Here is a 22,590-nt window from a genome sequence, read left to right as displayed (position 1 = left end):
AAACTATCAATAGACATTTGAGGTTTTTCCTTACTTCTAGCTATGACTGATAGTCATGACATAATTGATTTTTCTGGTGAATGTTTCTTCCTGTATTTGTGCAAGAGAGGAGAAGATTTCTCTTGGGAATATAACTTTTTACTATAATACCAAACTTATTTCTGAAGTGATTTTACAGTTTACTCTCTGCTACCGTTATGTAAGAGGCCACAGTGCTTTGCATTCTTTCTGACACTTGATAATGTTAACCATAGTGTTTTCCCAGCCAGGCTGGTGAGCATTATCTCCTTGTGATACTAATTCATATTTCCCCAGTTACCAAAAAGTCAAGCCTCTCAATTTTTTCCTTTTTATATAAAATGCCTTCTAATGGTTTTTTTTCATTTTTAAAAGGTTCATGTAAATACATATATACACATATGATACAATTTGCTAATTAAATGTGTTTCATATTTCTGAGTTTATGACTTTGTCTTTCCACTTCATAATGTTTATGAGCAATTTTTTGACTTCCATATTCCTTGGCCAAAAAGATAATTTAGATATACCTTCTAAAATTTTTCTTTGTTGTGCTTTTCATCTATAAGTTCATTAACAGGTTGTTGTAAATGGTATGAAGCAGAATTTATCTTCATTGTTTTTAAAAGAGAGCTAATTTGTAAAGTTTTCATTATTTAATTAATTTATTTGAAAAGCAGAGAGACAATGAGAGAGAGCAAGAGAGAGAACCAGAGAGAGGGAGAGAGAGCTTCCATCTGCTGGTTCACTCTACAAATGCCTGCAACAATGGCGGCTGGGCCAGGCTGACGCTAGGAACTGGAGACTTCTTCTGGACCTCCCACTTGGGTGGCAGGGACCCAGCTACTGAGCTGACTCCAGGGTGTGTGTTAGCAGGAAGCTGGGCGGGGATCAGAGCCAGGACTCAAACCCAGGAAATCTGACGTGGAATGTGGGCTTCCCATGCAGCCTCTTAATTGCTGCTCCAAATGCCTGCCTCATCTTTGTTTGTTTGTTTTTTTCACACAGAAAGTCAGTTACACCCCTACCATTTACTGACTATTCTGTGCTTTTCCTGAAGATCTGAAATACTCTTCAGTCACCTGTTGAAACCCTACATGCAGGTGGATCCATTTCCGGGTTTCCTCTTCTGCCTATTCATTGGTTTGTCTACTCCTGTGCCAATACTATATTATCTTAATTAGATACCTTTATGATAAGCATTGATACCCCAAACAGCAAGGTTTTCTTTCCATCTCTTCCTCTAGAATATTTTGACTTGTTCAACTTTAGCATCTCTACTATACTAAGTCATCCTATCATAAACATGGACTGCCTACAATTTACTTAACCTTGGTTAGTGCTTCTTAATGTTTTGTAATTTTCTTCCATACAACACTTGCACCCATTATGTCAGGTTTATTTTCATATGTCGTATAAGTTTTTGTTGTTGTTATTGTAATTTTTAACTGTATTTTCTAACTGTGGTTGGAACTCATTATAGTTGTATATTCCCCTTGGGAAAGCAGGCTGCCACGTATGGGCTAAGCAAGGAGCCTAGGCCTTCAGCCAACAGCCAGAGAGGAACCAATGTCCCTCAGATATCAGAGAGTGAGCCTGGATGAGCACCCTACCTGAGTCCAGTTTGGAGATTACTACATCTTGTGAGAGACCCTGAGCTGCAGGATCCAGCTGAGCTGTTCTGGATTCCAGACCTAAGGAAACTGTGGGATAATAACTGCTGTTCCAAGCTGCTAAGTTTTTGACTCATTGGTCATGCAGTGATAGATAACTATTACAGATATTAAGAAAAAAGAAAGGTAAATAAATAACACTGCTAGAAACATTTTGGAGTATCACAACTTCGATTACTGTTTTCAATAAGGAGTTAGTTATCCCTTCTTATTTCAGGGGTTAATCACTTGGGTAGGAGAGGGAGCTCCATTTGGCAATATGAGAGGACCTATAAAAATTAGGAAAGCACTAAGCTACCACTCTGCAAGAAAACAATCTATTAACTTATAATTAAATCAATTCAAATTTATAAGGCACCTGCAACTTGGGCGGTGATGTTTTAGATGACAGAACAAAAACAACATAATTAAAAGATAGCCCCTGCCGTTTATTGAACTGGAGTCTACCGATGCATAAACCACTCACTGAGATTATGCAAGGCAGGTTTTGAAGCCATTTTCATTCTTCCAGACCATCTGGATACCTCACTCAGAAACTCCAAATGGACAACACAGCTTCTAAAATTTGGTTAGCTTCATTCTAGAAATTAGTTTATATAATAGGAAAAGCTACAATTAAATACTCACATCTGGCGATACTTCTGTAAGATGATGGCATAAGCATAGCTGTAGGGGAATCCATTTTCCAACTTCTCTTCACAATAACCATGAAAACATAAATGGGAGAGCATCTGCAGCAATCATTAATTCACAAATATTTATTGCACACCTACTACGTGGTTGGGACTGTGATATTTGGGGCATAACAGAGGCAAATGACCTAGACCTGGTCCTTGCACTGGCTAACTTTACCCCATGGTAGAAGACATAGAATTCCATTACACCTGCAGATTACAAAGTAGACAATCAGGTGAGAAGATGGGCTGGGGAGGGTTGCTTTCCTGAGAGGATTTGATTTAAGCGTGGGCTGAAAGAAGAAGAGCATTGAGAATATTTCAAGTGGAGGCAGCAGCTTTCCCAAGGGCCTTGAGCTGAAGGATTTGATCCTGAAAGTCAGAAAGACCGGTAGAGATGCCAGGAGGACAAAGAGGGAAGCGATGGAGAGAAGGGACAGCAATGTAGCTAGTGCTGAGCACTGCGGTTCACCTGAAATCCAATAAAACACTTCTAAGGGATTACGTCTCTTGGCCTCATCTACACGTCATTAGATCACTCTGGCTACTGTGTGGGGACAGGCTGGGAGAAACAGCAGGGACAAAGGGGCTTCCCTCCCTCCATGCCCATTTCACGGACAACTGTCTGTCAGGTTTGTACTTGAGGCATCTTATCTTTATTCCCATGATGTTTCACTTCTGGTCCTTTTCTTCCACATTCTGGATGAATCTACAGCACTCATCTTCTAATGTGCGATTTCAATTTCCTGAAGTACTCAATTCTCTGTCTCTATTATAGTTTAAAATTTTGCAACTGTGCTTTTTTCATCTTATCACATTCTTTTAAAATCTCAAAATTGTGTTTTCTTCATGTCTATTTTATATGATTTCATAAGTGAAAGATATCTTTTATCTTTTAAAAACAATATTATTGATACTTTTATTTATTTACAAACAGCAAGACGTGTTTACATTGGAAAAAATTAAAAGCACAGATAAGCACAAGACAACAGAAATCTAGTTTTAATTGCACACTTCAAAGATAATCAGGGTATGCATATGCAGTTGTAGGTTTTGTGTCCTTTTATTGTCTGCCTTCTTTCATTTAAAATACATCACACAATCTTTCCACACAAAGGTTCATCTCCTGCACATTTTAAAACTGAACAAAATCTGTGTGTAGAAGAACATGGCTCCACTTCAAGCACATCTTTTTCTTAAAATGTTCCTGTTTTCCAGGCATCTTTGCCTGGTATTTCCTTGTTTTTAAGCTTTGCTTAAATAATTTTATTATATACTATTTCAAATTATAGAAATATAGACTAGCATAGCCAACCCAAAAGTATCCATCACCCAGGGTTAACAATTTTTGACATTCTGTGGTGTATGCTTCAAATTTTTAAAATTAAGCTATTACTTGTTTATTCCACTAGAGATTTTTAGTAGATGCAAAATAATTGCACACATCTATAGGATATAGTGCAATAATTTAGTAGAATGTAAAGAACCTGTAATGGTCAAATCGGGATAATTAGCATTTTCCTCTCCTTCAACAGTATCATTTTCCTCTCCTTCAACAGTGATTATATATTTATATTAAGAAACCTCAAACTCCTCTTCTGCTTTTTTTTATTTGAAACGCAGAGTTACAGAGAGAGAGAAGGAGAGACAGAGAGAGAATCTTCCATCCCCTGGTTCAACTCCCTAAATGTCTACAGCAGTGGAGCTGAGACAGACCAAAGCCAGGAGCCAGGAGCTTTTTCTGGGTCTCCTACATAGGTGGCAGAGGCCAAAGTACTTGAGCCATCTTCCGCTACTTTCCCAGGCACACTAGCAGGGAGCTGGATTGGAAGTGGAGCAGCCTGGACTTGAATCCATGCTCATAAGAGATGCCAGCACTGCAGGTGGTAGCTTAACCCACTGTGCCACAGTGCTGGCTTCCCTCTTCTAGTTCTTTATAATTTGTGTAATAAATAAATTGTTGTAAGCTATAGTTGCTCTGTGCTATAGAACATTAGAATTTATTCCTCCTCTTCCTTCCCTACCTAGCCTCCCCTACCTAGCCTCCACTGACCACTATTTTACTCTCTACTTCTATGAAATCAACTGTTTCAGCTTCCATGTATGAGAACATGCAGCATGTATCTTTGTGTACCTGGGTAATTTCACATAACATAATATCCTCCAGTTCCATCCATATTGCCACAAATGACAAGATTTCATTCTTTCTTGTGACTCATATACCTCATTTTCTTTATCCACTCATCTGTCCATGTACAACCTTAGTTGATCCACCTTGTGGCCCTTCCTGCTTTTTCCTGAATATAATGTCCTTGAGGGAGTTCATCAATTCTCACAGTTTAAAGGACATCCTCAAGTAAAAGATACAAATCACAAAATTACACTTCTAGCCCAAACTACTTTTCTACTTAACTTTAGACCTATCCCTGTCCATATACCTTATTTATCTGTCCAGATGACCTACAGAACTGCTTCTCATGAGTTAATGTGTACTGGAATCACATGAGAGTTTGCTGGGCCCTTTACCCAATATTTCTGATTCAGTATCCCTGAGATGGAACCCAAAAATGTGCTTTCCTACCAGGTTCCTGGGTGATGGTGATACTACTCAAGGGCTCACACTTTGAGAACCACTGTGCTTGGACACCTCAAAAGCAGAATACTGCTAGCAATAATCATACCCTTTACCCTCAAAGCCTCTTATACTTCCTTTGTTGTTGTGGAATCAAAGTTAAATAGAATACAGAAAAGTGTCCATACCCTGTGCTGCTCAATGTATTTTTCTTAAAGTGAAATACACATGTAAACAGCTTGTAAGTCAACAATGAGAACATGGCCAGAACCCACCAGAAACCACCTTCTGACCACTTACAGCTGCTATCCCATCTCCCACACTGATTCTAGACTCATTGGTTTTGTCCAGTGCCAGTGCTGTGCTTACATGAACTGAATCACACAGCAAGTGCTTGTTTGTCACTGGCTTCTTTCACCCAACTCTATTACAGGAACTTCCCCTTACCCACAGTTTCCCTTCCCTTGGTTTCTGTTACCCTAGGCCAACTGTAGTCCAAAAACATTACATGGAAGTTTCCAGAAATAAACAATTCATAATTTTTAAGTTGTGTGGTATTCTAAACAGTATGATGAAATCTCACACCATCCCACCCCATCCCATTCAGGACAAAAATCACCCCTTTGTCCTGTATTTCCATGCTGTATAACCTACTTGCCCATTAATCACTTCACAGCCATATCAATTATCAGATGGACTGTTGCTGTACCACAGGGCTTGTGTTTAAGTAACCCTTATTTTACTTCATAATGACTCCAAAGTACAAGAGGAGTGATGAGGAAAATTTGGATATGCCAAAGAGAAGCAAGAAAGTACTTCTTTTAAGTGAAAAGGTGAAAGCATTATAAGATACTTTGAAAGAGAGATCACATTCACATAACTTTTACAACAATATAATTCTATAATTGTCTTACTATGTGACTGTTGTTAATCTCTTACTGTGTCTAATTTATAAATTTTGTCATGGGAATGCATATATAGGAAAAACAGTAAATATGTAATTAAAATATAAGTTCTATTTTGGTGCAAGAAATTTTGAAATCCATGCATAGCTTTCTCATAACACACATTTTCATGAGCTTTTTGAAGATCCCTCAACACATGGATTTCAAAAAATTTTGCACCAAAATAGAACTTATCTTTTAATTCCATTTTCATAAGCTCTCTGAAGTGCCCTGGTATGAGACCAATTACTACCCTCAGTGTCAGGCATCCACTGGGGACCCTTGCATCAAATCTCCCACAGATAAGAAGTTCGTTCTGAAAAATGTGTGGTGTCGATTCTGTTCTCGTCCTTGTCTTTCAGTCCTACAAGAAAAGGTAGGAACATCCTGGTCCCTCCACCCCACATCTGATCTATGTCCTAACTCCTACTTATGTTTTCAACTCATCCCCATAATTAAAGACTCAAAGAGGACTCTCTCCATCAGTGAGATACCCTCTCAACCAGTTTGTGTGCCTCTTCTCTCTTGGTCCTTCCACTTTGTTGTCAACCTGGTCATATAAAATGAAAACTTGACATCCCTTTGACCTAAAAATTAAACATCAGGAACCAGGTTTTCAAATATCATTATTTCTTTTTCTTTCTTCATACAGGTTCATTCTTTCTCATTGCATATGGAGAAAGAAATTCTACATGGCAGAAAGCATAGTCAAAAACATTACAGCTTTCTCTTTCCTCTACTCTTGCTTCCATTGTTCCACTGAAAAAGACAATCCTGGGGAAGGATCTTGATTGGTCCAGCCTGGGTCAGGTGAGCCAGTCTGAATGGCTGGGAGGGATCAAGGCCACAGGCAACCTATATGGGAGTGGCATTCCTGGGGCTCACAACCACACACCGAGACCATCCATGTAACTGATATTCCCTAGTGCTGAATTTGAGTAGCTAAAAAGACAGACAATCCAAAAGTAATAGTAAACATGAGAAAAACTGGAGTCTTCATCAGATCTGAGAGCTCCTGGGGATAAATTTGAAAATTATATCTTAGTCATATTAAAATGACATTTCTAAATTTCAAATATAAATGCCAAGCAAACCAAAGGAGCTCATACTACATATTAGAAAATGGAGAAATGTTGAGAGTTTCAAGAAACGGAATTTTATCTTAGAATTCTGTGCTAAGACCAACTGTTGTTCATCCAAGAGAGAAAAAGTGTGATTTCTGGGTGTTCAAAGACTCTGAAATGCACCACCTGGATCCGTCTTCCAACAAGTCAAAATTGAAAGCAAGAGGGAAAATCACTCTCTGTCACCCAAATAACAACCATAACAACAAGAGACTTTGAATGTAAAGCTCAAGAGAGGACAGGTGACGCCCTAGTCAGAGCAATGTGACCTGGAAAACCCATCACCAAGTCTCGACTGTGGCTGCTGATGGAGCTGTGCAGTCAAGAATAGTTCATCAAGGAGCCTTAAAGTAAAAGATACTAATTAAAACTAAATCCTGGGTTACAAAAATAACTAGAAGGAGGGGAGAGAGGAGATAAGTAAGGACATGTTACTGTCATTTTATTTTTGAAGAGACAGTTATAAACGTCATTAAATTCTGGTTGTTCAAAGACAAAGCTACATTCTAATACATTTGCTGCCAAACTAAAATCAAATTGGCAACTTATACCCCCAGGGATAGCTGGCTGCTTTTGTAAATAACGTTTTTTTGGAGCCAGAATTGCCGGTAAATAGGTGTGTAATACATGATTGGATTCCCATGTTTACTTAAAATTTTGATATATTGCTCATTCCAGACCTTTTGCATTAACTTTTATTTTTATGTATTGCATAAGATAGTGTTTATCTTGATGACTGAGTTTTAGCAGCCCTATAGATTTCACTGTCAAGACTCCTCATTTGCCTTTCCCTCTTCCAAACTCTGCATCAAAACTCCTTGAAGAAATAAATGAAACAAAGAAATTTGGCCAATCCTTCTGTTTTAAAAATTTTTTATTTATATAAAGGGAACAAACCTCATGTATCTCATATATTCACTTTTAAGAGCAAATGATACTTCCCACCCTGCCTTCCCTCCTTCTTCCTTTTTTATTTTCCTTTTAATTTTTGCAATGACATAGTTTCAATTTACTTTACAATCACAAGCTTAAGCCTCCACTAAATAAAGAATTTAACAAGTAGTAAGTAGAAAAATCACTGTTCCTCAAGAGTATAGACAAGGGCTATTAACAATAATCAAATCTCAAAATGTCAATTTTACTCATATGGAGAGACACAGTACAAGTCCTAAAAGGAAAAAAAAAAAACTCAACCCAGAATACTGTACCCAGTAAAGCTCTCATTTACAAATGAAGGTGAAATAAAGACCTTTAAAAAAAAAAAAAAAACACCCAGAAATTGGTCAATTCTAAAAAAAAAAAAAAAAAACAAAAACAAAAAACAACCCAGGATGAAAAAAAAGAAACAACATACACATAATGTATTAATTGGGGGAAGAATTGATAGGCAAAGCATAGGAAAGCCTGGGGAAAAGCAGAGAACTAGTAATTCCAGAAAAAAGAATAATTCTTATTGACAATACCAATAACAGCACTTTTGTACTTGAGAGGCAATATTTATTGATGTTTCTATTAAAATTTTATTCCGTATCAGAGAGATACCATTTACCAACTGATATTACACTGAAATTTATAAAACTACAGTAGAGGAGAGACAGGGGAATTCACACAAAGCATTCAAGGGTTTTCCACTGCTCTTAAGACAAAATTAGAAGCTCTCTCAGCCTCTAGATCCAGCATGATTGATTCCTAAACAAATTCACTTATGTGCTCCTCTTCTCATCAGCCACAGGCTTTCCCTATGGGGATATGAGCTGGGCAGCTCTGCATGGGGTGGTTTTGTCTCTGCACCAATTCCACCTGCCACTTACCTTAACCTGGCCAACCTTAGATAGCGATCACTAAGGCCTGGTCTCAGGAGGCTTCTCTTGGTCCCACACGATTATAAGTTTCATCCACATTTTATTCTTCCTCTAAGAGCTTTCTCATACTTTGTAAAGGTTGAGTCTATAGATTGTAAGTTCCATGAAGTTCATGGCTGTGTGTCGTTCACAGCTTTTTAATCAATGACCAGAACAGCATCTGACACATAACACATGTCCAATACATTGTTGTTGGATGATTGCAGTGGAATGTTTACTATGTATTTTTCATGATGCATTTGTTGTTTCTATTCTAGTAAGATAGCATTTTTATTGTAGTATTTTTAGTATCTATGTATAGCTGACAGAGTAAATGCCTCCCACTAGCTCTTTTTAAAATTCTCTTGGCTACTATCATATATTCAGAACCAGCTTGTCCAGCTCCAAAGACAAGCCAACAGAAAGGGCAGTTGGGATTCTGATTGTAATTGTGTTATATGTTTATATTCATTTGGGAAAGAGCAACATTTGCATTATATTGTTTCCTGCCACAGCCAACTAGGATGCATTTTCTCCTTAATTGTAGCCCCCAGAGTCTACACATAACACTCAATGGGCTAACACCTTTTAGGGGCTTTGTTATCCTCTAAGTAGAGGGCAGACTGGGGGGGACTGAATGATGTTCCTCTTGCAGGACAACACACACAGAGGATGGAGTGCAGGTGCCTTGACTCGGGAGAGCTCTAACCTTCTCCACAGGTAGTCCTGGTAGTTCTCTGATTCTGTCCTGTCCTTTGGACGTGAGCTTTCCAATCCCTCAGACACCAAAACAGCCCAGTCTCAGCTTTGTCTTGAAATCCAGGCCTAGCCCCTACCATCTTCAATATACCTACCAGTGAAAGGAGAACCTGGAGATGTCACCTTTGCCACCTGAAGTTTTATTTACAGAGGGCTGGAATGGTGCTGAAGTCTGGAGGCAGGCACATTTTCTTAATAATGGAGATTCTCTAACTCAATTAGCCAGGAAGAAAGCAATAAAGGCAAGGCAGATGTCTGGCAGTTCTAGGCATTCTGCCTTAGGATGCCTCCAGTAATGAGTGGGGGCAGGGAACATGGTTTGACAGTTTCCTGCTTTGTTGGAATCTACTGCACATTTTGTTTTAATATTAGATATCCACATGGTTAATAAGATCATAACTTCAACCTCCACTTATCCTGCTTTTTCCTTACGTCCCTTGGAAAAAGTGCGCCCATCATGGAATCTCATCTTACCCAGAAGTTTATTTCCAAAACCAACATTTGGACTGACAATTCCTTATAGTAAAAAAAAATCTTTAAAATTGTTTAAATTGCCCTTGAAGTATATATAATAGCCTTTACAATAAATTCGGCGAAGTCAGGTTTTCTACAGCACTGGAACAACACACAGTGAATGGGGTTGGTTTGTGCTTGGGGGCTATATGTATGGTATGTGTGTGTGTGTGTGTGTGTGTGTCTTAGTGTTTTTTGAAAAAAGCCAGAAACATGTGCAGCATGTCTTAAATATAATTAAACTTGTGCATGGTAAATTGGCATATGCTATGACTCCACTATATTTTTATGTATATTTTATTTTTCTTATTCATGTTACTCCCAGGTAGTTTATAGATTTTGTAGTAGTTATTATGAATGAGCTCTTATTTTTTTTCATTTTGATTTTTTGCTCATTATAGCTAACAGATGGGAAAGCTATTGATTTGCAAGTGTTTCTGGTATTCCAACTATTTAATAAATTCTGTTAGCTTTATTAACAGTTGTAAAACAGTCTTGTATCTTGTAGGTATACAATCATATCAGCAGTGAATAATAGTTCCTCTTTTATTCCAATATTTACACTGCTAATTTTATTTATATTGTGACACTTGCTTGAACTTTCAGAATGTTTAAGAAATTATGATGATAAAGAGCATCTAACTGCTTCTTAACCTAATGGGGAACACCTTGCTCATTTTTTCCCTATGATAATTATTGTTCTTGATTCCTGGTAAATTTACTTCATGATGTTCAAGAAGATTGCTTGTATGCCCCGTAATAAATAAAAATTTCATGTTTATTTTAAATCATGAACAGCTAGTTCTTGTTTAAGAAGCACATATAAAAATTGTGAGATGGCATATACCAGGAAGTGAATAGGTGTATTGATTAGGTGAGATTTATTTGCCATGCTATTATAGTTTCAGAATTTATACTCACAAAATGATAGAGAATTATTTCAAGGATACCCAAGAATGTTCAGAGGCATGGGCCCCAGCAGTCATGCCCATGTGCATCCCAGGCTGGAATGGATAGAACATGCTAGAAGGATCTGGAAGCATTTTTTCAGAGCTTCTCAGGGTACAGTGAAATTTTAATTTCTTTCAAGTTGTTGGGTGTTTGTGCTTTTTGATAGATGAGCTGATGGGATGGGTTCATGCACTAGTCTACAGAATTTTACTGTAAGCTAGTTCAGAGTCGAACAGCCTCTTTCACATGATGTCAGTTTCCCTGAGTTCGCTTGTGGTAAATACTTGGATCACTGACCCAGTGAGTTATAAATATGTCCAACACATTTTATTAGATATAATACCATGTAAAAAGTAGCTGGGGCCAGTACGGCACAACGGGTTAAGCCACCACCTGCAATGCTGGCATCCCATATGCATGCAGGTTCGAGACCTGGCTGCTCCACTTCTGATCCAGTTCCTTGCTAATGTGCCTAGGAAAGCAGTGGAAGATGGCCCCCACTGTACCATGTGTGAGACCTTGAAGAAGTTCCTGGCTCCTGGCTACTGGCTTTGGCCTGACAGAGCCCCAGCTGTTGCAGCCATTTGGGGAGTGAACCAGCAGATGGATGATCTCTCTATCTCTCCCTCTCTCTGTAATTCTGACTTTAAAATAAATAAATCTTTTATTAAAAAAAAAAAAGTAGGCCAGCGCAGTGACTCACTAGGCTAATCCTCCGCCTGCGGCACCGGCACCCTGGGTTCTAGTCCCGGTCGGGGCGCTGGATTCTGTCCCAGTTACTCCTCTCTGTCCATCTCTCTGCTGTGGCCGGGGAGCGCAGTGGAGGATGGCCCAAGTGCTTGGGCCCTGCACCCGCATGGGAGACCTGGAGGAAGTACCTGGCTCCTGGCTTCAGATCAGCGCAGAGCGGCCATTGTGGGGTGAACCAACAGCAAAAGGAAGACCTTTCTCTCTGTCTCTCTCTCTCTCTCACTGTCCAGTCTGCCTGTCAAAAAAAAAAAAACAAAACAAAACAAAAAAAACGTAGTGAGTTGGGGCAACTTTTTATAAAGATAGCTTAGCAAATGAACAAGGTAAGCACTGGGCCCTATGTGTGAGACTGAATCTCAGATGGCTCTAAAGATGTCTAAATCCAACATTAGAATTACACTAGATTTCTTAAGGAAAACAGTTATTGTTTCAGTTTTAAGAATTTATTGAGAGTTTACAACAATATTTCTCTTTTTTTAAAGACTTTTTTATTTGAGCAGAGTTACAGAGAGAGAAGGAGAGACAGTAAGAGATCTTCCATCCTCTGGTTTTCTCCCCAAATGGCTGCAATGGCCAGGACTGGGCCAAGCTGAAGCCAGGAGCCAGGAACTTCTTCTGGGTCTCCCATGTGGGTGTCATGGGCCCAAGCACTTGGGCCATTCTCTGCTGCTCTGCCAGGCACATTAGCAGGAAACTCGATCAGAAGTGGAGAATCCAGGAATAGAACCAGTTTCTGTATGGGATGCCAGTCCTGCAGACCATGGCTTAACCCACTAAGCTACAACATTGGCCCCAATGATACTTCTCATAATTACTTAAACATATCATAATGAATGAAAATGTCTCATATTGTTAAGTCACACTTATCAAGTCTCAAAGCATTAAAGTAATATGGGAATTTATACTGTTGGTTAGATTTTTATTTGTTTTGTTATAAAATAATTTTTTTGATATTTGGTCTACAAAATGGCATCTGATTTAGTTGAAGTAAACTTTCTGTTATTTAGTGTATTTAAATATTTTTGTAAAGAACAAAGGCCCTGGTATATTTTATTTAAGGAATGCATCTCAGTTTATGTATCTGTTCTACTTTTTCTACCATAAGTGCAAATTTACCTTCTTTGCATATGTTTTTTGGCATGCTACCAAGGTAGTAGAAATGTCATTGGTATCCATTGTGCTAATCAAATAGCAAAATATTCATTGTCTATGTTAAAATTAATTATTCGGCTGTCCACAATGTAAATATTATTCTAATATTTATAACAGTATTTCTATCTCCTAGCTTCTTGAGTGGGATTGCACTTCCCTGGATGTAGCAGGAAGGAATGCCAACCATCATCACAGCAAGCTGCTACAATTCTACACCCATAATCTATTCCATAAAATGCACCACCCCAACAGAACAGGTTCTACCACCTCCAAGTCTTAGCCCAGGTAATGGCCAACACAAGCACTGAGGTGGTGCCCTGAATTCTTGAAAACACTGACTGCAACACTCCCATGAGAAAATCCAAACCATTGCATAGCAGAGGACCCTGTGCTCACTTGCCTGGTCAGAGCATTCTTATTTACAAGCCAAGCCTATCCCTCCAGCTCCTGCCTCTTCTTCATTGTACATCTCCATACCTCTAACAATTTTTTTTTTTTTTTTTTGACAGGCACAGTTAGCCAGTGAGAGAGAGAGACAGAGAGAAAGGTCTTCCTTTTCCTTTAGTTCACCCCCCAGTGGCCGCTGCGGCCGGCACACCACGCTGATCCGAAGCCAGGAGCCAGGTGCTTCCCCTGGTCTCCCATGCGGGTGCAGGGCCCAAGTACTTGGGCCATCCTCCACTGCACTCCCGGACCACAGCAGAGAGCTGGACAGGAAGAGGGGCAACCAGGACAGAATCCAGCACCCCAACCGGGACTAGAACCCGGGGTGCCGGTGCCGCAGGCGGAGGATTAGCCTATTGAGCAGTGGCGCCGGCCTATACCTCCAACAATTTTACAGACATTTCCCAAAGCAGAACAAGTGAGATTATGATCATTTATCCTTAGTTATGATTTACTTCATTTGCACATGTCCTTTGTCCATGTTAGTATCATTGTCATGAAACAGGGCTCTGGCATTAGGAAGTGCTACCCCCATAGTTCAGTGCCAGTCACATTTGCTCCACTGATCTCAACTTCCTCTGTGTTCTGGGCACACACAAAACTTAGTTTGAAGAATACAAGCACTCAGGAGCTTCTTTAACTAATTCATTCCTTCCAATTTCTTTACTGAATTCCTGACTCAGCATATTTAAAAAACTCATGAAACTTAAAAGATAAGCTTATTTTGGTGCAATAATATTTTGAATCCATGCATATGTGGAATCTTAAAAAATTCATTGAAAATGCATATTTTGAGAAAATCTGATAGCTTTCTTTTTTTTCTGAGATATTTCCAAAGATTTGTCTTCTAGCTCAGATATTCTTTCTTCTGCCTCACCAAGTCTGTTGTTAAGAGTTACCACTGGCTGGTGCTACGGTTCACTTGGCTAATCCTCCACCTGCAGCACCAGTACCCCGGGTTCTAGCCCTGGTTGGAGCACTGGGTTCTGTCCCAGCTGCTCCTCTTCCAGTCCAGCTCTCTGCTGTGGCCCGGGAGGGCAGTGGAGGATGGTCCAAGTGCTTGGGCCCTGCACCCACACGGGAGACCAGGAGGAAGCACCTGGCTCCTGGCTTCGGATCTATGCAGCGAGCCAGCCGTAGTGGCCAACGGAACCAACGGAAGAAATACCTTTCTCTCTGTCTCTGTCTCTCTCTCACTGTCTAACTCTGCCTGTCAAAAAAAAAAAAAAAGAGTTACCACTGTATTTTTATTTGTCATATTGAATTCTTCATTTATAATATTTCAGTTTGAGTCTTCTTTAATATCTATCTCCTGGCAGAATTTCTTATCCATGCCATGTATGGATTTCTTTAACTCATGTATTTGTTTCTCTGTGTTTTTGAGTAATCTTATGATTATTTGATTATTCTTTTGAATTTCTTTTCAGGCATTTCATCAATCTCTTTGTCTTCACATTATAATATTGCTGCATTGTTGTGTTCCTTTTGGGGAGATATATTGTCTTCCTTGCTCATGTTTCTTGTATTTCTGCATTTATTTTTCAGCATCTGGGGAGAAAGTTGTTGGTTTTCTCTTCTGAGGACTTTATTCTTTGAAATGTGCCTCTATGCCTTAGTGTAGTATCTGTTCCTTCAGTGGATATCCAGTTGTGTGCTCGGTGGGGCCAAAGAGCTCCAGCCAGTGTTCAAGGGTGGGGCAAGGGTCCAGAGTGACACCCAAGTTGTGCAAGGTAGATCTCTTCTGTTGTCTGCATGGGGTAGAATATTATCACACCAGCTGGTATGTTCACAGCCCAAACCCTTCTCTATCAAGGTGAGCCAACTGTCCAGAGTGAGACTGTAACACCTATGCACGTACATCCTCAGGTTCACTAACCACACAAGGGCTCTATGCACTCCTCGGTGTGAGCACAGAGCCCCATGATGATCCTCCCCACCATTCAGAGAACTCTGAGCTTATGCACTGGACCTAGTGACCCAAAGACCCAATAACACCCCATGACCTATCACACAGTCACAGGGCACAGGGCTCCCATAGTCATAGGAAGCAGAGAATTCACTCTCTGCCCCACTAGCCTCCCCATCCATGGAGAGAGCCACCTCATTCTCAGAGCCAGCCACCAGCTAGGCAGAGGTTGGTAAGTATGCTGCCTTGGCAAGCTGAGTCCAGCACTTGGTGGGGTAAAGGGAGGGGAGCAACATGTTCTTGTTTCCTGGTCCTAAGTGGGTACCCTGCCCCCTGCTAACTCTCCAGGCTGTACTCAAATTCAATGGGGACCACAGATTGATCCCTCTGACAAAACCCACCAGGGACTTTTGGAGCTAATGTAATCCCATACAACTCCTGCTTTATAAAAAACAAAAAGGGGAATGTTAGTAAAATGTGCAGTCTTATCTATGGCACAATCTATACCCCAGACACCATCCTAGACTCTAGCCCCCACCACAATGGCTGGAAGCCAGGTGACCCCATGGCCCAACCACTGGTGTCAGCTCCACCCTCACCCTAGTGGGATTTGCTGCTCCTACTTCCCTGCCCACCCCCATCCCTGGTAAAGTTTTAAGAGGGCCTGTTCCTGAACATGTGGCGCTCTCTCTCTCTCTCTCCCCCTCTTTCTGTCTCTTGATCTCTCTCACGTGTGCTCTCTCTCTTGATTTCTCTCTTACACTCCCCTTCTCCCTCTTTTCCTTCTTCACCACTTCCCTCCGGTCTGTCAGGTTTCCCCCAGTAAACACTTTGCCTTACTCTGGTGTTTGTGTTTTGTGGCAGCCTTACAACCTGTACTATTTGATGAATTGAAGACCCAATATCGGAAAGATGTCACTTCTCCCAAAACTGATCTCTAGAGGCAAAACAATTCATTATAACATTAAGATGGACCATATGTGTTTCTTTTTGTTTTGGAGAAACTTAACTAATTGATTCACTAGGCTAATCCTCCGCCTGCGGCACCAGCACACCAGGTTCTAGTCCTGGTTGGGATGCCGGATTCTGTCCCGGTTGCCCCTCTTCCGGTCCAGCTCTCTGCTGTGGCCCAGGAGTGCAGTGGAGGATGGCCCAGCATGGAAGACCAGGAGGAAGCACCTGGCTCCTGGCTTTGGATCAGTGTGGTGCGCTGGCCGCAGCGGCCATTGGAGGGTGAACCAACGGTAAAGGAAGACCTTTCTCTCTGTCTCTCTCTCATTGTCCACTCTGCCTGTCAAAAATAAATAAATAAATAAAGTAAAAAAATCAAAAAAGTATATGAAAACTTCAAGGTCCAAAAATAGCCAAAATATTCATAAATAAGAATAAATATGTGGGAAGGAGTAGAGATACCTAAGAATCATATGATAAAGTAATAATAAGTCAGAAAGTGTGTGATTTGTGCAAGGATCAACAATAAGACCAGTAGAACCCAAAAGTGCTCATAAATGAAGCCATGTATTTTTGAAAACTGATGTAAAAGAGAATTATTGCAAACTAGCAGGTAAATGATGCATTTTCTCAATAAACTGTTCTGGAAAAATTAGTTATTCATATAGAAAATAAAATGAAATGACATATGTACTTCAAAACACAAAAATAAAATCCTTGTTCATTAAAAATATTTTGAGATTAAAAAAAAAAAAAAACTCACCAGAGCCCACAGCAGCCTCCACTACTCCTATTAAGATGGCAATTCCTCTACAGGCTTCCAGATTCCTTGATGGTGGGAAGGAAGGAAAGCAATGTGCTCTCTCCTCATAGGGTTAGGTGGGCACCCTGCTCCCCCCAGCACTTCAGGCTGGACTTAAAGCCAGTGGGGACCACGAGGTGCTCCCACAGATACAGTATCACCAGTGGTGTGTGGGATGCCCCAGATTCCTCTCACCTTACTCTGAGAAGACAGCATCCCCACATGCATGAATTTCAAACTTTTTTGCATGAAAATAAACTCATATTTTAATTCTATTTTTCATAAGCTTTTTGAAGTATCTTCATATATTTTCCTTTTCTAATAAAGTGGATAAAACAACTCAATTATATTCACCAAAATATTTAAATTTTCTTGTATTAGATTTGATTTCTCTTTTGTGTACATATGTATAAACTTGACAAAATTTGACTGCCTTATAATTCTATAGTATTATTAGTATGCTGAGAATCATATTCGTTTACCAACTTCCCCACTATGTACTGCAATAATATAATACTATTCGGTGCCAGGTACCATGCTAAGCAAAATGTTGGTAAAATTTATCCACTTTTCTTCCAAATGAATACTTTGGCATATTACTTAAACCATAAAAGCCAAAAGAGAAACTTAGATTAAAACTTTAAGACAGGCCGGCGCCGCGGCTCACTAGGCTAATCCTCCACCTCGCGGCGCTGGCGCACCGGGTTCTAGTCCCGGTCGGGGCGCTGGATTCTGTCCCGGTTGCCCCTCTTCCAGGCCAGCTCTCTGCTGTGGCCCGGGAGTGCAGTGGAGGATGGCCCAAGTGCTTGGGCCCTGCACCCCATGGGAGACCAGGAGAAGCACCTGGCTCCTGCCATCAGATCAGCGCAGTGCACCAGCTGCAGCGCGCCGGCCATGGCGGCCTTTGGAGGGTGAACCAACGGCAAAAGGAAGACCTTTCTCTCTGTCTCTCACTGTCCACTCTGCTTGTCAAAAAAGAAACAAAAAAAAAAAAAAAACAAAAAAATAACTTTAAGACATGCCATAGCACTACTAGGCTTTCACTTATAAAATGAACTTTGATGTTCAGAATAAACTTGACAGTCATAAGTTAACTACGGATATACTTAATTTCTTAGCCAGATAAACCCAAAAAAATGAATTTCGTTATTTCTATTTTCTGCTGTTACTTTTATGCTTAGAATTCTTGATAAATATATTTGTCCCTTAAGATGATATGTAATTCCTAGCAACTTATTCTGAGAAAACTTATGCTCCCCACCAGAGTAAAATAAATCAACTGTACCTCCCACCACCCCCAAACACACACACACACACACACACACACACACACACTTGAAACAACTAAATATTCTATCAGTGATTCTAGACTTTGGACAACAGACTGCCAGGACAATGACTTTTGAGAGGGCAAGTGCCAGACAATCACAGTAGCTAATTTCCCAAAGAGAGTTTCCAGGCCACGTGCAGGGAAGGGGATGCTGGGTAGAGGCAGAAAGTCTCAATGTGTTGAGGAGCCACGTGGGAGATCCAGAAGAGGCTCCTGGCTCCTGGCATCGGATCGGCGCAGCTCTGGCCATTGCAGCCATCTGGGGAGTAAACTAGCAGATGGAAGACCTCTCTCCCTGTCTACCTCTTTCTGTAACTCTGTCTTTCAAATAAATAAAATAAATCTTAAATAAATAAATAAACACAAGCATGGGGTCTGGTACATAATAGGTGCTCAAGTTTTAAAAAGGGGATACCACACACTAAAAATAAAGATAATGTGGGGATTGGAATAATTTACCTTCACCCAGCCAAAATGGGGAGCCATATAAGTCAGAGCATTGCATAGAGCACTCAGAAAGGTACTGCCTCTGTAATGGGAAAATGGCACTAGATTAAATGCTGCTCTTGTCCCATCTAATAAAACTTCAAATCAAGCCTTGAAAGGATAAAATGGTTCCAGGCAACTTATCTGCAACCTGAAACAAAGCTTAAGAATATTTCATGGTAATGTAAACTAATACAATCATTATGGGAGACAATTTAGAGATTCCTCAGAAAACTGAAAATAGATCTACCATATGACCCAGCCACCCCTTTCCTGGGATTTTCCCAAAATGAAATGAAATCAATATATAAAAGAGTTATTTGTGGCCGGCGTCGTGGCTCACTTGGTTGATCCTCCGCCTGCGGCACCAGCATCCCATATAGGTGCCAGGTTCTAGTCCCAGTTGCTCCTCTTCCGGTCCAGCTCTCTGCTGTGGCCCGGGAGTGCAGTGGAGGATGGCCCAGGTGCTTGGGCCCCTGCACCCGCATGGGAGACCAGGAGGAAGCACCTGGCTCCTGGCTTCGGATCGGCGTAGCTCCAGCCGTGGAGGCTGTTTGAGGGGTGAACCAACAGAAGGAGGACTTTTCTCTCTGTCTCTCTCTCTCTCTCACTAACTCTGTCAAATAAATAAATAAATAAATAAAGTTATTCATACCCCCATATTTATGGCAACTCAATTCACAATTAGCTAAGATATTGAATTAACCCAGATGTTGATGACTGGATAAGTAAAATGTCATATATCACACTATGGAATACTGCTTAGCCATAAAGAAGAATGAAATCCTGTCTTTTGCAACAAAATGGATGCAACTAGAAAGCATTAACCTTAGTGAAATAAGCCAGTCCCAGAAAGATAAGTATCATGCTTTCTGTGATACATGGCAGTTAATATAGAATTCAAAAAGTATATAGGAATGAAATGGACACCTTGTGATATGATTGTTGTTTTTAGACCTTGTTTATACTCCTGTGAAATTGTGGGCTTTATTTTTTTTCCTTGTTGAATATTATGGTTAGTGGTGAATGAAGCCTATGATTATAGAGTGGATGGAAAGCACATCCTTGTAAAAATTAAAGAAAAAAAGAAAGGAAGGAAGGGGAGATTGAGGGAGACAGAGAAGGAAAGAGGGAAGTATGGTTATCTTCTTAGAACTGAACTTGTAAAATATATAAAATCCGTTCTCTTTATATTAAAAATATTTGAAAAATAATATTTATGGAAAAACAAAAATACTCTCACTCAGACTAAAGTCACAATGTGTGGAATTCAGTAAAAAAAAATCACTATGCATGCAAACAAGTTAAGCAATATGGCCCACAATGAGAAAAAAATAACAGAAACAGACATCAAATGGCACAAATGACAGGAATAGAAAATAATGTTATAATTACAACTGGGGCTGGCGCCGTGGCTCACTTGGTTAATCCTTCGCCTGCGGCGCCGGCATCCCATATGGGCCCCGGGTTCTAGTCTCTGTTGCTCCTCTTCCGGTCCAGCTCTCTGCTGTGGCCTGGGAGGGCAGTGGAGGATGGCCCAGGTGCTTGGGCCCCTGCACCCACATGGGAGACTAGGAAGAAACACCTGATTCCTGGCTTTGGATCGGTGCAGCGCTAGCTGTGGCGGCCATTTGGGGAGTGAACCAACGGAAGGAAGACCTTTCTCTCTATCTCTCTCTCACTTTCTATAACTCTACCTGTCAAATAAAAAATATATATATATATATATATAATTACAACTATGTTCTATATAGAGAGGAAAGATCAAGCATATGGAGTTGAGACATAAAAGATATAAAGACCCAAGTAGAACTTCTAGAGATTAAAAACTATCATGTCTCCATGTCTAAGATTTTTAAAAATACATTGGATGAGATTAACAGCAGCTGAGATAATACAAAAGAAAAGTTTAGTGATTATGGAGACCTGGTGATAGAAATTATCCAAAATGAAACAGGGAGAAAAGAATAAAAGAAATGAATGGATAATATGCATCAGAAAAATTCAAACAGTTTAAAATACACGTAATTGGGGCCGGTGCTGTGGCACAGCTGGATAACGCCCTGGCCTGAGGCGCCGGCATCCCATATGGGTGCTGATTGGTGACCCAGCTGCTCCACTTCCAATCTAGCTCTCTGCTATGGCCTGGGAAAGCAGTAGAAGATGGCCCAAATCTTTTGGCCCCTGCATCCACGTGGGAGATCCGGAAGAAGCTCCTGGCTCCTGGCTTCAGATTGGCATAGCTCCAGCCATTGCGGACAACTGGGGAGTGGACCATCAGAAGAAAGACCTCTTTCTTTCTCTCTCTCTCTCTCTCTCTCTCTCTCTCTGCCTCTCCTCTCTCTGTGTAACTCTGACTTGCAAATAAATAAATAAATCTTTTTAAAAAATAAAATACAGGTAATTGATCAGTCCAGAGCAGAGGATGGGGGAATCAGGAAAGAAAATTGTGTGAGTGTGTATATGTGTGTGTGTGTGTTTATGTAAAGAATTAAGTCTAGAAATGTGTAATATTTGATGAAAAACTACAAACCTACAGATGCAAGCTCAGTAAACTCCAAGCACAAGCAAATTTCATCAAGTGACATGTTCAAATTGCTCAAAACCAGTGATACAGAGATATCTAAAAGGAGGCAGAAAAAAACTCTTGTGTAGAGGAACAAAGACAAGAGTGACAACACACTCTATGCCAGAAATAGCACAACCACAAGTCTTTACTGTACTGAAAGAAAAAATTGTCAACCTGAATATTCAACAACAAAAAAAAAACCTTTCGAAAATGGAGGTGAAGTATGGACTTTGCAGACACACAAAAACTGAAAAAAATTCATTACTCGCAGATCTACACTATGAGAAACATTAAATGAAGTCCTTCAGGCAGTTGGGAAAAAATAAATAATATCAGATGGAAATTAGTAGCTATACAAAGTAATGAAAGACAACATAAATAGTACAAATGTGACTGAATATAAAAGATTTTCTAGGGGCTGGCGCCATGGTACAGTAGGTTAATCCTCTGCCTGCGGCACCAGCATCCCATATGGGCGCCAGTTCCAGTCCCGGCTGCTCCATTTCCAAATCAGCTCTCTGCTGTGGCCTGAGAAAGCAATAGAAGATGGCCCAAGTCCTTGGGCTCCTGCACCCACGTGGGGAGACCAGGAAGAAGCTCCTGGCTCCTGGCTTCAGATTAGCACAGCTCCAGCCATTGTGGCCATTTGAAGAGTGAACCAAGGGATGGAAGATTTTTCTCTCTGTCTCTCCCTCTCACTGTCTGTAACTCTACCTCTCAAATAAATAAATAAAATCTTTAAAAATAAATAAATAAAAGGTTTTTGTTACTTTTCAAAAATCTGTAAAATAGAATTGATAGTTGAAAGCAAAAAATGAAAATGATGCATTGCCATGCTTATAACATATGTAGAGCAAAAAAATACAAGACAAAAAGTTCATGGACCAGGAAGAAGGGATAGACATAGACTACTACAATGTCCTTATCCTACACATGAAGGGGTAAAATATTACTTGAAAGAAGACTGTGATAAGTAAAATATTCATACTAAAAGATCTACCAAATCAAGCAGGTTATAACAAATGAGCCAAAAAAGTAAATAAAATGGAGTCATGAAAAATTCAGAAGACTTTTAAAGTGGAAACATGGAAGCAGCACAGAAAGGACAAATATAGAGAGGAGAATTCAAGA

This window comes from Oryctolagus cuniculus, chromosome 16 (assembly GCF_964237555.1).
Source record: "Oryctolagus cuniculus chromosome 16, mOryCun1.1, whole genome shotgun sequence".
In the NCBI taxonomy this organism is placed as follows: domain Eukaryota; kingdom Metazoa; phylum Chordata; class Mammalia; order Lagomorpha; family Leporidae; genus Oryctolagus; species Oryctolagus cuniculus.
Note: the sequence above shows the minus strand (reverse complement) of the source record.